The sequence below is a fragment of the Macaca thibetana genome, chromosome X (assembly GCF_024542745.1).
Source record: "Macaca thibetana thibetana isolate TM-01 chromosome X, ASM2454274v1, whole genome shotgun sequence".
Classification (NCBI taxonomy): Eukaryota; Metazoa; Chordata; class Mammalia; order Primates; family Cercopithecidae; genus Macaca; species Macaca thibetana.
In genome coordinates this window covers 147,579,652-147,596,082 of record NC_065598.1, presented here as the reverse complement: position 1 = coordinate 147,596,082, position 16,431 = coordinate 147,579,652, and the positions used below count along the sequence as shown (strand labels likewise).

The 16,431-nt window shown below is 39.7% G+C and overlaps 1 pseudogene; it reads right to left on the bottom strand.

The window, feature by feature from the left end:
• Positions 1-1,260: 1,260 nt before the first annotated feature.
• Positions 1,261-16,431, bottom strand: part of LOC126945438 (chondrosarcoma-associated gene 2/3 protein-like) — a 33,114-nt pseudogene continuing 17,943 nt past the window's right edge.

Here is a 16,431-nt window from a genome sequence, read left to right as displayed (position 1 = left end):
GCAACCTACAGAATGGGAGAAAATTTTTGCAATCTACTCATCTGACAAAGGGCTAATATCCAGAACCTACAAAGAACTCAAACAAATTTACAAGAAGAAAACAAACAACGCCATCAAAAAGTGGGCAAAGGATATGAACAGACATTTCTGAAAAGAGGACATTCATACAGCCAACAGACACATGAAAAAATGCTCATCATCACTGGCCATCAGAGAAATGCAAATCAAAACCACAATGAGATACCATCTCACACCAGTTAGAATGGCGATCATTAAAAAGTCAGGAAACAACAGGTGCTGGAGAGGATGTGGAGAAATAGGAACACTTTTACACTGTTGGTGGGATTGTAAACTAGTTCAACCATTATGGAAAACAGTATGGCGATTCCTCAAGGATCTAGAACTAGATGTACCATATGACCCAGCCATCCCATTACTGGGTATATACCCAAAGGATTATAAATCATGCTGCTATAAAGACACATGCACACGTATGTTTATTGCGGCACTATTCACAATAGCAAATACTTGGAATCAACCCAAATGTCCATCAGTGACAGACTGGATTAAGAAAATGTGGCACATATACACCACGGAATACTATGCAGCCATAAAAAAGGATGAGTTTGTGTCCTTTGTAGGGACATGGATGCAGCTGGAAACCATCATTCGTAGCAAACTATCACAAGAACAGAAAACCAAACACCACATGTTCTCACTCATAGGTGGGAACTGAACAATGAGATCACTTGGACTCGGGAAGGGGAATATCACACACTGGGGCCTATCACGGGGGGGGGAGGGGGGAGGGATTGCATTGGGAGTTATACCTGATGTAAATGACGAGTTGATGGGTGCTGACGAGTTGATGGGTGCAGCACACCAACATGGAACAAGTATACATATGTAACAAACCTGCACCTTATGCACATGTACCCTAGAACTTAAAGTATAATAATAATAATAATAAAAACAAAACAAACAAACAAAAAACTTAAGGAGATTTGTCTTCAGTGTCCAACCTTGATGCAACCCTTATCTTGCATGTCTGGCTAACTGTGGACTGTACGTCTGGCCCCAACCCCAGAATACCCACCTCTCTCCCTTTCCACACCACTGCCTCTTCCTTCCTTCCTCCCTCCCCACCATCTGAGAATATGCAGACCCACACATCATTTTACAACAGGTTCATTTTATTTTCATCACCCTGTTGGGTGCAAAATATACTCTAGACCTTGTTGCCTATTTCTCCGGTGGGGGTAGGGGGGAGTGGGTCAGACCTTTGGGGACTTCTCAGATAGATTTGAGGTCTCTGGCCTTGCCCTGAAATTACAGGCTGTGCAGGGAAATGCTGGAGATGGTGGAGGTCTCCTGGCTTACTTGGTCCTGCTGTGGCTGATTTTATCGAGTTCCTTATTCAGTTGGTCGCAGTGGCTAGATAGTGTTGGCCCACTCCCTTCCTCAGCTTTGCTGGAAGCGGTGGTCTTTTAGGGAGAAGCTTTTTTTTTCCTGGAACTCCCTCCAAGGGTTCCTTTTCCCTTTCAGGTTGTCTTGGGAACCTGGAAGGACAGCAGGGAGATCACAGAAGGGAATGGTTTTGGGGAGGAGGAAGGAAGAGGGTGGGAACAGAAGCTTCATGAGAAGGGGTGCAGGCTGGGGTGGGGGTTATGCCAGGACAGGACAGGGTAGGAGTCGGAGCTTGAGTGGGCTGACCAACTTGATAGGGCTTCTGGGCCTGGATTGAGAGGTGGCCGTCCTCTTTTCCTCTTCTTTGGTGTTGGTAGGTAGTCGTTGGGCAACTGGGCTGGAGACTCATGGTTTCCTGGCCATCTTTACCATGCCAGCGTCTCTCAACAGTCTATTCCAGACGTCCTAGCCTCACTATATATACCCCTCCCAGGATAACGGCAAGACACATTCCTGAGCTTTGATTATTCAGAGGAGGATACTGGAGGGCCTAGATACTCTGGTTGAATTAAGGGGCATTTCTTTAGCACCCATAAAGAGCCTTCCAAACTGATCTGTCACCCTGTTCATTTCCCCATCTTCAATTCTGGTGGGTCACGTAGCAGAGAGAGGGTGTCTCCTCCAAGTCTTCTCCCATGGCCCACCCCATTCAGTGGTATTAATACATTCTGTCCTCTGCCACCCTTCACCATTACCTAGTGTTTTTATGTCTTACCTAAAAATCCCTCCATGGTAGTGTAGCTATATTAAGTCTTTTGTGGAAATGCGAATCATTCCATTTCCTGCCTACAAATTGCTTTCATGCATCTTGAAGACCATCTACTTCTTTGTTACCACCAGTGGACTTTGCCATTCCCCTCCTTTTCCCAGTATACTCATATCTCTTTTCAATTTTCTGTTTTTCAGTCTGAAATCACTGCCTTCAGGCTGTCAGACGTATTCTAGTCTTGTTTCAAATATGGGGGTCATGTTAATCTCTTTAAGTATAGCACCCAGGCTTGGGTTTCTTCTTCTTCTTTTTTTTTTTTTTTGAGATGGAGTCTTGCTCTGTTGCCCAGACTAGAGTGCAGTGGCGCGATCTTGACTCACTGCAAGCTCCACCTCCCAAGTTCACGCCATTCTCCTGCATCGTCCTCCCAAGTAGCTGGGACTACAGGGGCCCGCCACCACGCCTGGCTAATTTTTTTTTGTATTTTTAGTAGAGACGGGGTTTCACCGTGTTAGCCAGGATGGTCTCAATCTCCTGACCTCGTGATCCGCCTGCCTCAGCCTCCCAAAGAAGGCTTGGGTTTTAACAGTACAGGGAGGAAGAGGTAGATATTCCTGTGTTGGAAGTTGTGCTGGGGATTTGCATGTAGAAACTATAACCTAAGACTGATGAGTTTGTGGTAAAGAGAGAGAAATTGTTCAACATTGTACTTGAGGTTCTTGCCAGTACAATGGATCATCTGGACTGGAAGAGGCCTCCGGATTGGAAAAGGAGAAGTAAAATTGTCTTTTTCACAGACCACAAGATAATATATGTAGAAAGTTCTATCAATCTAAAAAAAATGCTTCTAGAATTAATAACTGAATTTAGCAAGTTGCAGAATAAAAGATCAGTATACAAAAATCAATTGTGTTTGTATAAACTAACAATGCACAATTTGAAGTTGAAATACACAACAGTGCAATTTAAAATAACTTTAGAAAATAAGAAATACATAGAGATAAATCTGGAAAATAATCACATGAATAAAAACTCAACATTATTATTCATTAGGAAACTGATAATCAAAATCACAATGAGATAATGACACAAATATCAGAATGGTTAAAATTGAAAAGATTTAGTCCTTATAAATGTTGGCAAGAATATAAAACACTGGAGCTTTCATATATACCTGGTGAGAATGTAAAATTATACAACCATCTTCAAAACAGTTTGGTAGTTTCTTAAAAAGTTAATAATACCCCTATCATATGATGGAGCTATCCCACTTCTAAGTAGTTATGTAAATCTTTTAAAAAATTTAAAATAGTCTATCATGACAGATCAGTGGTTGCCTGGGAATGGGGATTCAGAAGTGGCAAGAGGGAGGAATTACAACGGGAAAAACCTTTTGGGAATGATGGATATGTTCACTATCTGTAGTGTGGTGAGGTTTTGCTGATGTATATATATGAAAAAATGTATTAAATTGTATACTTTGGGAAGTTTATTGTATATCAACTATATCTCAATAAAACCATTTTTAGAAATTACATTCTGTGAAAGTTGTCAGAATCAAAATGGAGTCACTAATGTTAAAAAACCACTGACAAATATAGCTGCAAAAAGTTACGAAGGAAGGGTTCTCATGTAAGAACACCTGATAACAAGAGTCTGCAAAAACTACAACCTTACACAAAAGCCATTACAACCTGCTAAAAATACTTCTGTGAGGGCATCTGCCCAGCAACTGCTTATCCAACCTCGGCCTGGCATCACCTTTGTTATTGATCTTTGTAGTCAATGATAATTATTTCCTTTTTTTTTTTTTTTTTTTTTTTTTTGAGACGGATTCTCACTCTGTCATCCAGGTTGAAGTGCAGTGGCTCGATCTCAGCTCACTACAACCTCTGCCTCCTGGGCTCAAGCCATCCTCCCACCTCAGCCCCCAAGTAGCTGGGACCACAGGTGTGCACCACCACGTCTGGCTAATATTTTGTATTTTTTGTAGAGATGGGATTTTGCCATGCTGGCAAAGCTGTTCTCAAACTCCTGAGCTCAGGCCATCTGCCCGCCTCGGCCTCCCAAAGTGCTGGGATTACAGGCGTGAATTGCCGCGACTGGCCTAAGGATAATTATTTCAAAGGATTTATGTAAGTCTCCTTATTTTTTCCTTTTAAAACCTTTGTCTTCCTTTGCCTCTCTGAATACACAACATTTACTATGGCACGTGTAATCCCAATGAAACGCTCTATTCCCAAATTTTCTTTTAGAGATCCTCTCTCTGTATATTTAGGTTGACAATTCCCTGAAAAGAAAAATAACTTGTGAAAAAATAAGGATAAAAGATTGGGGGGAGAGCATTTTATCACAGAAATTATATGGACATACTGGAATATGGTGGTGATAAAAATCAAGATTGGCTTTTATCAATTTCATTGTTTTAAAATTATCTGTAGGGATTCAACTTCCACTTCTGAGAAGATGGAGTACACACCCTTTCTCCTATTTCTCCTGCTAAGCACAACTAAATGCCCAGAATGTTATACATAAAACAAGCAGCAAGACGGGTCTGAATGGTAGAGAAAAGAGGGAGACCGGCTAGGGACCTTGGAATCCAAGGAACAACATAGTGGTGAGTTCCCTGTGTTTTCCTTTTTCTTTTCTTTTTTTTTTTGAGACGGAGTCTCGCTCTGTCACCCAGGTTGGAGTGCAGTGGCATGGTCTTGGCTGACTGCAACCTCCCCTTCCCGGGTTCAAGCAATTCTTCTGCCTCAGCCTCCCCAGTAGCTGAGATTACAGGTGCACGCTACTACGCCCAGCTAATTTTTGTATTTTTAGTAGGGATGGGGTTTCACCATGTTGGCCAGGCTGGTCTCAAACTCCTGACCTCGTGATCTGCCCACCTCGGCCTCCCAAAATGCTGGGATTCCCTGTGTTTTCTTTATGCCTTATATATCCCAGAAATGGAGCTAAATAAGCCAACAGGTACAGGGAGTTGAGGGGAGTAGCCTCAACAAAAGCCTCCTCTCTCTAACCAAAAAATAAAATCAGGCAAAGGGTAACCTAGCTAGACAGAAAACTTTTAGACACTAACTGCTCTACTCTCACCAAATATCAACACATACAAAAAATCTATGGCCCCACTCACATGCACACCAGCAAAGGCTAAGAGGGGAGCCTAGACTGCCACCCTCACTAGGTTATACCAAGGGCTCCAAGTACTCCCTCACCAGCACTAGAGTGGTGTCAGAGGTGACTGAGTAGAGACCTTGGGCTTTTATTCCCAGCATGTAGTAATGAAGCATTTCCCTCCCCACAGCATGTTGTTTACACAGCTCATGTAGGGAACCTACACTTCCACTCAAAGATAACAAGTTGCCCCTTCCTCTCTTGACTCGGGTGTCATCAGAGGAGGCCTCGTAAAAAGTAAGGACTTTCACCAGTGTCCAGGAACAATGAGACCATCCCTACAACATGTGTTGTCAGTGGAGGCCACATGGGGAACAGTAATGAGAAACACCCACCCCTCTCAGACAAGGAGGTATCAGTAGAGCCCTAGTATGGGGCCAGAACTCCCACCTAAACCCAGTAGTAATGAGTGGGCTGCCACTTGGGTGTTAATGGAGGCCAAGTGAGGAACTTGGTCTTCTATTCCCACATGTCAGTAATGAAGTGGTGCCCTATCTTTTTTGCTAGAGTGATGTCTGAGAAAGCCAGCTAAAGCACAAGGTTTTAATAAGATCCAGAATAATATGACATAACAACCAAAATATCAACAGCTCAATCAAAAACCATTCACATAACAGAAACAGGAAGATCTTGAACTGAATAAAAACACACAGTCAATACATGTCAACACCAAGACGATGGACATTGAGAATTATCTGACAAAGATTTTAAATCAGCCATTATAAAAATGCTTCAGCATGCAATTATAAACACACCTGAAACAATTGGAAAAAATAGAATATCTCAGCAAAGAAGTAGCATATATAAAGAAAAATCAATTGACATTTTTAGAACTGAAAAAAGCAGTAACTGAAATGAAAAACTTAATGGATGGGCTAAAAAGCAGAATGGAGATGACGGAGGAAAGAATCAGTAAACTGAAAGATAGAACAATAGAAATTTCTCAGTCTGAACAACAGGGAAAAAATACATCAATATAAAAATGAGCAGAGCCTCAGAGACCTGAGGGACCATAACAAAAGATTGAACATTCATGTCACTAGAATACCAGAAAGAGAAGAGAAAGAGAATAGGGCTGAAGAGGTACTCAAAGAAATAATGGCTTAACGCTGTCCAAGTTTAGCAACACTCATAAACTTATAAATTCAAGAAGATGAGTGAATCCAAGGAGAATAAATCCAAGTCAAGATACGTCATAGTCAAACTTCTGAAAATTAAAGACAAAAAAATATTCTTGAAAGCAGCGAGAGAGAAATGACATCTCACTTTAGAGGGAAAATAATTCAAATTGCAGTGAGGTTTGCAACAGAAACCATGAAGCCCAGAAGAAAGAAGCACAACATCTCTCAAGAGCTGAAAGAAAAGAACAGTTAACACAACCCTACATATGGCAAAAATATATTTCAGGAATGAAGGGAAAATCAAGATATTCCCAAATTAAGGAAAACTAATAGACTGTGTCACCAGGAGATCTACCCTAGAAGAATGGCTAGAGGAAATTCCCTAAACAGAAAGGAAATGATAAAAGGGATAATGGGGAATTGGAACATGGAGAAGGAAGAAAGAACATGGTAAACAAAATGTGGATAAATACAATAGACTCTCCTTTGAGTTTTCTAAGTTATGTTTGACAGTTGAAGTAAAAATTATAGAACGGTCTAATGTGTCTTTAAATGTATGTATAAGAAATACTTAAGACAACCACATCATAAATGGAGAAGGGTAAAAGGATATGAAGGGAGGTGAGGTTTCTACACTTCACTCGAACTGGCGAAATGTTGACAACAGTAGAGTGAGATAAGCTAGGTATATATAATAACTAAAGCAACCACTAAAAAGGATATACAGTTGTAAGTTGGCACTCCCATTCTTACAAGAAAATGCTTGACAAACTGAAAACTTTTTCTTACGCCCATCAGAGAACTGAGATTGCAGGGCAAACCACTGACTGAAAATGTGGAGCGACTGGTGCATACAAAGAGGAACAGGTAAGATCTGCTTACCTGTAGCAGAAGCTGCTGGAGCCATAAACTGGTAAGAACATCTAAATGGTGATTTCGATGAATTTCTGAAAGCTGAGTGTGGGGTAATGTAAGTGATAAACTACCTGGGGCTGCAATCTTAAGGGGCAAACATCATGGGCTTTATCTTCAGGAACCCCACAATATTCTCAGTAAAGATCTGAGAAAAGTTGGCCTTGTGGATCTGACACGGGGAGGCAAAATGAAATCATTGTAAAAGAAATGCCCAAGATTTTCCACCTTCACCTTTGAGGTTGTATACCCTATTCTGGCTACAAGATAGGCTAACTGCACCTGAGATGCTGAAGCCAAAACTGAGGAAGAAAGTAAACTCCGCAACAGCTGAGTTGGGCCTGGGCACAGTAAATCTGGAGATGACTCATACCTTCAGTGAACTCGTTCACAAAACACAAATCTACCTCTTTTAGAATCTCAAGGTTCCTGAATATTGCTGAGGGCTCTGTCAAGTGTGAGGGCAGCTAAAAGAAAGTACATGGAGCAGAGGTGGTGCAGGCATTGATCTGGGTGGGTGTTGATCACGGGTAGATGAGATGATCAAGATAATGCTCTTCCTCCTATAAGGCCCTCTTAGTCCATCACCCTGGGCCTAATTTTGGGTGACCCCATTCTCATTCAGAGGCTGTCAGCCTGAAGCATTTCCAACCAGAAGCTCCAAATCCCATTTTGATGGTGGAGAGTCTTCATTAAGACACTTCCGTGACCCAACTCCCCAGACTAGTGGTAGTTCATATGCTGGAGGAAAGGCCCTCCAACCAGCATCACTGGTGACTCCCCATCCGTGGAAGAAAATCAAGGTGAACTTGGGTTTAGCTATGACTTCTTAGACACAACACCGAAAGCATGACTCATGAAAGAAAAAATGAATAAGTTAGACATTATTAAAATTAATAACTACTCGCTAAAAAACACTGTTAGGAAAATCCTGCCCATACCCGTGGTAGTTCATGTGCTGATGGAGAAAGTCCTTCATTCCTGGAGGCCCTCTGCCCACTGTGGAATTAGTTCAGGCTTATCCCATGATACCTGTCTTCTTCACACTGATCTCTGATCTCAGGAAGGAGAGAGACTCCCCTGCCTTGCTCCATTAAGTACTCCAAGTCCCACTAGTGGAGGTCTACAGCGAGGGTTTTCTGTCAAGGAACAGGATCTGGGGGACATCTTGCAATGAGTAAAAAAGGAGAGAGGCCAAAGCCCCCAAACGCCTCTTCCAACCAGTGGCTCTCACCCAGATGAGGAGGGAGGTAGCACTTTACTCCCATCACATGTGGACAACCTGGCACTGCCTCTCTAAGTTGATAGAGGCTTCCTGGGCCTGATCAGGGTGTTAGCCCAACAAGCCTTGTCAGAAGTCTCAGGAATCACTGTCAGGTCACACTTCTCTGAGCTCCAGGACTCTAGGGATCAGCAGGGGCTGTGGTGAGAGATGGAATGAACAAGTCACTGGTCCAGGTAGCCTTCTCCTAACCCTTCTCCTGTCTAGCCACCAGGTCTAGCTCTTTGAAAATGAAGACCCCTGAGGGTAGGAAGGTCATCTATGTCAGAGATAAGGGGCAGAAGGAGCTGCCATTTCCCCTCTTCCTCCCTGACTTGTATCACCTCCATCCCTTCTGGTACTGACCAATGTCCCTAGCCTCTTTCAGTCCTTTCCCCTCCAGCCTTATCAATGCCCTCCTTGACCCATACAGCTTGCTCTCTAGATGACAGAAACATATGAAGGCTCATTTTTACCATTCCATGTATTTTATGTGTATTTTTAAAAAGTCACAGGAAACCTTTAAAAAGTGGTTCTTTAATCCTCCTGGAATTAATTTTTGTGTGTAATTCCAAGGAGGGTTCCTGTTACATTTTGTTTTCTACATGGGTGTTTAGTTGTTTCACTGTCATTTATTAAAAGTTATAGCTTTATTATTGCCCTATCTCTCCTGCTCTTTTTAAATATATAAATCAAAAGTCCATGTACTAAGTGGGTGTGTTTCAGGAATCTCTATTCCTATTGCTCCATTGTTCTATTTGTTACACCTTGTATCCATACCACAAATTCTTTATCACTATAGCTTTCTAGCCGTTCTTATTATCTGGTGGAGGAACTCCTCTTATCTTCTTTTATCTCAAGAATATCTTGGCTATGCTTGGCCTATTGCAAGTTGTGTTAATCTTTTCTCACACTGCTATAAAGAAATATTTGAGACTGGATAATTTATAAAGAAAAGAAGCTTAATTGGCTCACGGTTCTGCAGGCTGTACAGGAAACATGATGCCGGCATCTGCTCAACTTCTGGGGAGGCCTCAGGAAACTTATGGCAGAAGGTGAAGTGGAAGCAGGTACGTCACATGGCCAGAGCAGGAATAACAGAGAGGCAGGAGAGGTGCCACACACTTTTAAACAACCAGATCTCGTGAGAACTCACTCACTAACTATCACGATAACAGCACCAAGGGGGTGGTGCTAAACCATTCATGAGAAATCCAGCCCCATGATCCAATCACTTCCCACCAGGCCCCACCTCCAACAATGGAGATTACAATTCAAAATGACATTTGGGTGGGGACACATATAGAAACTATATCACATGTCAATTTAAATTTCAGAATCATCTTGCAATATTTTACACACACATGTATGTAAGCACACACATTCACACATAAAGACTTGAATGTTTCAGTTGGGATTGTAATCATCTGTAGATTACTTCTGGAAGTAATTAACACGTCTACAATATTGAATACTCACATCCATTTATTTTACATATTAAGCCTTAATTAGTTAATTCATTTAATTTCCATGAAGTTCTTAAGCTTTCTTTGCTTAGATTCATTTTACAAGATATATTTTGTTTATTCTTATTTTCATACTGTTACTGCAGAAACTTTTTTTGGTAAATTGATCATATTTGTCCTGCAACTTTTATATACATTTTATTAAATGAATAATTTACCCTTATTTTGAATTTTCTTTATACACAATCTAAAAATCATCTGTTAATTCGGCAAATTTTGTTTCTTATTTTTATCTCTAGCCCTTTTATTTCATCTGCTTAGTGTTACTGCACTGGCTAGTACCTCTATTACAGTATTGAATAGAAATGGTGATAGCAGGAATCATTGTCTTTCACAATTTCAAAGTAAAAGTACTTTCAACTTTTTGATGTTCGCTGTAGTTTTTTGGTAAATATTCTTTAAGTAGTTTGCTAACATTTTTTTCATTGTTAATAAACTTGTAGCTTTAGATTTAGAGAAAAATAGAAAACCTAGCATTGAGTGCCCTATGCTCCACATCCAGTGTCCTCTTTTATTAACATTTTCCATTGGTATGGCACATCTGTTACAACTATTGAACCTATATTAACACATTACTATTAACCAAAGTACATACTTTATTCAGATTTCCTTTGTTTTTACCTAATGCATTTTTGTTTCTGTTCCAGAGTTTCATCTAGGACCACCGTTTCACATTTACTCATACCTCCATAGGCTCCTCTTAGCTGTGGCAGATCTTAGACTTTCCCTGTGTTTGATGACTTTGATCTTAACAGTTTTGAGGCGCATTGGTCAGCTATTTTGCATAAAGCCCCTCTACTGGGATTTGTCTTATATTTCTGTCATAATTAGAATGAGAGTATGAACTTCCAGGGGGAAGATCTCAGAGGTAAAATGCCATTCTCTTCACATCATGTAAAAGCAACCTACTAGAAATATGATTTCTCATGGTTGATGTCAGCTTTGGTACACCACTTGTTCTGTAAAGGTACAGCAATCTACAAAGTATGATATTGCCAAAAGAATGGACACACATCAATGAAACAAAATAGAAATAGATCCATACAAATATAGTTTACTGATCTTTTGACAAAGGTGCAAAGATAATCCTATAGAGAAATGATAGTCTTTTCAACAAAGGGCACCTGAACAAATGGATCTTAATATGCAAAGAAATGAACCTAGATAAAATTTTATATCTTTCACAAAAAATAAACTCAAAGTATACTATAGACTCAAATTTAAAATGCAATATTATAAAAATTCTTGAAGAAAACAGGAGAAGATCTACATGACTTTGGTTTTGGTGATAAGTTTTTTAGATACAACATCAAAAGGATGGTCTATGAAAGGCAAAATTGATAAGTTAGACTTTCTAAAAATAAAAAAGAAACCTCAAATGCTCTTTGAAAGACATTGTTAGGAAAAAGAAAAGAGAAGTCACAGACTATGACAAAGTGTTTGCAAAACATGTATCTGATAGAGGATGTGTATCCAAAATCTACAAAGGAGGCTTAAAACTGAACAATAAGAAAACAAATTTATAAAAACTCAATCAACGGGCAGAAACTCTGAACAGACACATCGCCAAAGAAGATATACAGATGGGAAATAAGCATAAGATAAGACCGTCAACATCATTCTTCATTAGTGAATTGTGAATTAAATAACAATGAGATACACAGCTACTAGTATGTCTAACAATACCACTTGCTGGCAACACTAAGGAGCAACAGACACTGTCATTCATTGCTTCTGGGAATGCAAACTAGTACAGCCACTTTCAAAGATGGTTTGTCAGGTTTTTGTTTGCTTGTTTGTTTGTTTTTAACAAAGCTGAGCACAGTCTTGCTATTCCTAGGTATACATCCAACTAGCTTGCATACTTGCGTCCACACAAAAAACTTGCATACAAGTGTATATGGCAACTTATTTCATAATTACTAAAAACTGGAAACAACCAGGATGTTCTTCAATAGGTGAACGGACAAACAAACTGTGGTCCAACAATAATAGAACATTATTTGTGAAAAAAAGAAATGAGTTATCAAGCAACAGAAAAACATGGACAAATCTTAAATGCTTGGTGTTAAAATGAAAAAAGCACTATAATGAAAAGCACTACAGTCTAGTTGATAAGTCTGTTTCCCATAAGGATGGGGGTTAACAATTCTGGTTCTACTGTATACACACACACACACACACACACACACACACACACGTACGTATGTATATATATCTACCCATGACCAACTACTTTATTTATTTAGTTTTATTTTTTATTTTATTTTATTTTTTTGAGATGGAGTCTTGCTCTGCCTCTCAGGCTGGAGTGCAGCGGCACGATGTCGGCTCACTGCAAACTCCGCCTCCGAAGTTCACACTATTCTCCTGCCTCAGCCTCCCGAGTAACTGGGACTACAGGCACCTGCCACCATGCCTGGCTAATTTTTTGTATTTTCAGTGGAGACAGGGTTTTACCATGTTAGCCAGGATGGTCTCAATCTCCTGACCTCGCGATCCGCCCGCCTCGGCCTCCCAAAGTGCTGGGATTACAGGTGTGAGCTACCACGCCCAGCTGGAGCAACTACTTTTATAGATGAAGAATGGTAGGAGCCAGATCTCTCATTGTTGGAGTGGATACTTACAGAGAAACAAAGGAAGTAGGCTAGAAGCTCCTTGTGGTAAAGGAGTAGTGTTGGAGACATCAGTAAGAACTCCTGTATAGTTTAATATACATACAGAGGATTGCACACACACACACTTATAGATAAGTGTATATGTACAGGTTTATAAACACACATACATTTCCTTACTCTGTCAGATGAGACAGCTAGGAGCAACAACTCCCCAGGAACAATGAGCATACTTAGCACCCACATCTAGGATTCTAGTATTCTTCTCCAATAAAAAGGAAGCGGAAATCCATGGAAAAATGAATTCTTCTATGACTGGAACGGGAAATATACAAATGAGCCTGAAACACTTCGTCATGACAGAAAGTAAGGCAAAGCAAAAAACATGTATAATGATGGAGGTATGTGAAAGGAACACCAGAGCCAACTGAAAGAGCTTCCAATGGACAAAAGTGGAACAATTTGAACAACAAAATAAAGTGGTATTGGATTATAACCCAAAACATATAATAAATAACCATGAGTTCATCTGAGGTAAATCCATGCGTGAATAAATACATAAATAGGGGAGAATAAACAAATCTCCCACTGAGAAAAATTCCAAATCATTCGTGTCAATGCCACCCCTTCCCTAGTTATGTGGCGTGCGCCTAATGATTTCCTTTTTAAAAGTATAATATGGAAAGGCGGGAAGTAATAACCTTACAGAGGGAAAGCCTGACAAACACTGTCTCAGCCAGGTGGTCAAAGTCAACATCAACAGTGATAAATCATGGTGGTAGAATAAAGTGTGGTGAGAATGGCAATTCATCTTTCTGGTCTTCCTGCCCCAAACCATTACCCCAGTTTAATTATGAGAAAAAAACTCAAATCCCAATTGAGGGTCATTCCACAAATTGCCTGACCAATACTCATCAAAACTGTTAAAGTCATCAAAAATAAGGAAAGCCTGAGAAACTATCACAGTCAAGAGAATTCTAAGGAGACATGATGACTAAAATAATGTATCCTATATGGGATCCCGGAACAGTAAAAAGTCACTGAGGATGACTATTGGCTTGTAAGTTGTGACAAATGCATCATATTCATGTATGATGTTAATAATACAAGAAACTGGGTGTGATGTATATGGATCCTCGCTGAATCATCTTTGCAACTGCTGACGGTTTCCCACATGCTGTTCTTGTGATAGTGAGTTCTCATGAGATCTGATGGTTTAAAAGTGTGACATTTCCCCTCTCTCTTGCTCTCTCCTGCCGCCTTGTTAAGAAGGTGCTTACTTCTCTTTTGCCTTCTACCATGATTATAAGTTTCCTGAGCCTTCCCCAGCCATGTGGAACTGTGAGTCAATTAAACCTCCTTTCTTCATAAATTACCCAGTCTTAGGTAGTTATTTATAGCAGTGTGAAAATGAACTAATACAGCTTCAGATTGGGAGAAAATACTTGTAAATCCTGTCTCTGATGAACGACTCATATCCTGAATAAGGAAGTTTTAACACTCAACAACATGAAAACAAGCAATCCAATAAAAATATGTTAATGATTTGAAGATAATTCACCAATGAAGATACACAGATCACAAAAAGAGCATATGAAAAGATGCTTACCGTAATTATTCAATAAAAATGCAGATATAGACAACAGCAAGATTCCACTACACACCTATTAGAATTGCTAAAATCCAAAAACCTGAAAATACCAAATTCTGGAGGAGGATGTGGAATTCTCATTCATTGCTGGTAGGGAAGCAAAATGTTACAGTCATTCTACAAGGCCATTGGGACAATTCTTATATAGTTAAACGTCGACTTACCATTAGACCCTGCAATCATACTTCCAGGTTTTACCTATGTGAATTGAAAACTTCGCTTCACATACACAAAATCATGTACCCAAATGGATATAGCAGCTTATACATAATCACCAACCAAGATTTCCTTCAAGAGGTGAATGGATAAACTGTGGTTTATCCATAAACTGAAAGCCAATTAGAAGCTCAAGCTACCCTCAAATGTTCCAGGACATGCAGTTTTGGAGGCCAGGTCTACCAAATAGTCAGGCAAAACGAATCACCATCTTATCTCAACTATTCCAAAGAATCCAAAAGGATAGGCAGTTTTTCAACACATTCTCCCGGGCTCCCTCTTCTGGATTCAAAAAACCAGATGATGACACCTGAATCCCCATGCAACACTTGAGCCAAGTTCACTCATATTGCAGCAAATACCCCAAATAGATAATTGCATATTCAACACAGCAGTGGATTAAATAAACAAGAAGCCTATATCCAAGGAATAGAAATATTATTATTTTCAAATTTTTAATGTTTGTGGATACATAGTAGGTGTATATATTTATGGGGTACATGAGATTTTGATACAGGCGTACAATGTGTAATAATCACATCAGTATAAATAGGGTATCCATCACCTTAAGCATTTATCTTTTCTTTGTGTTACAAACAATCCAATTATACTCTTAGTTATTTTAAAATGTACAATAAATTATTGTCGACTGTAGTCAAACTGTGTCGTGCTATCAAATACTAGATCTTATTAATTCTGTCTAACTATATTTTTGTACCTTTTAACCATCCCCTCTCCTCCCACAACTACCCTTCCTAGGTTCTGATAACCATTGTTCTACTCTTTATCTCCATGAATTCAATTGTTAATTTTTAGCTCCCACAAGTGAGAACATGCAGTGTTTGTCACTCTGTGCCTGGCTTATTTCACTTAACATAATCACCTCCAGTTCCATCCATATTGATGCAAATGACAGAATCTCATTCTTTTTTATAGTTGAATAGTACTCCACTGTGTATATGTACCACATTTTCTTTATCCATTTTTTTGTTGATAGACATTTAGGTTGCTTCCAAATCTTGGCTATTGTGAATAGTGCAGCAATAAACATGGGAGTGCAGATATCTCTTTGATATACTGATTTCCTGTCTTTTGAGTATATATACCCAGAAGTGGGGCCACCAACAGTGTGGAAGTGTTCCATTTTCTCCACATCCTCACCAGTATTTGTTACTGCCTGTCTTTTGGATAAAAGCCATTTTAACTGGAGTAAGATGAATATGTCACTGTAGTTTTGACTTGCATTTCTCCGATGATCAATGATGTTGGACACCTTTTCATATCTTATTTGACATTTGTATGTCTTCTTTGGAGAAACGTCTATTCAGATCTTTAGCCCATTTTTAAATTGAATTGTTAGATTTTTTTCTTATAGAGTTGTTTGAGCTCCTTATATATTCTGGTTACGAATCCCTTCTCAGATGAGTACTTTGCAAATAGTTTCTCCCATTCTGTGGGTTGTCCCTTGACTTTGGTGATTGTTTCCTTTGATGTGCAGAAGCTTTTTAACTTGATGTGATTCCATTTGCCCGTTTTTACTTTGGTTGCCTGTACTGGTGGGGTATTACTCAAGAAATCATTGCCCACACCAATGTCCTGGGGAGTTTTCCAAATGTTTTCTTTTAGTAGTTTCAAAGTTTGAGGTCTTAGATTTAAGTCTTTAATCCATTTTGATTTGACTTTTATATGCGGTGAGAGATAAGGGTCTAGTTTCATTCTTCTGCATATGGATATCCAGTTATCCCAGCACCATTTATAGAAGAGATTATCCTTTCCCCA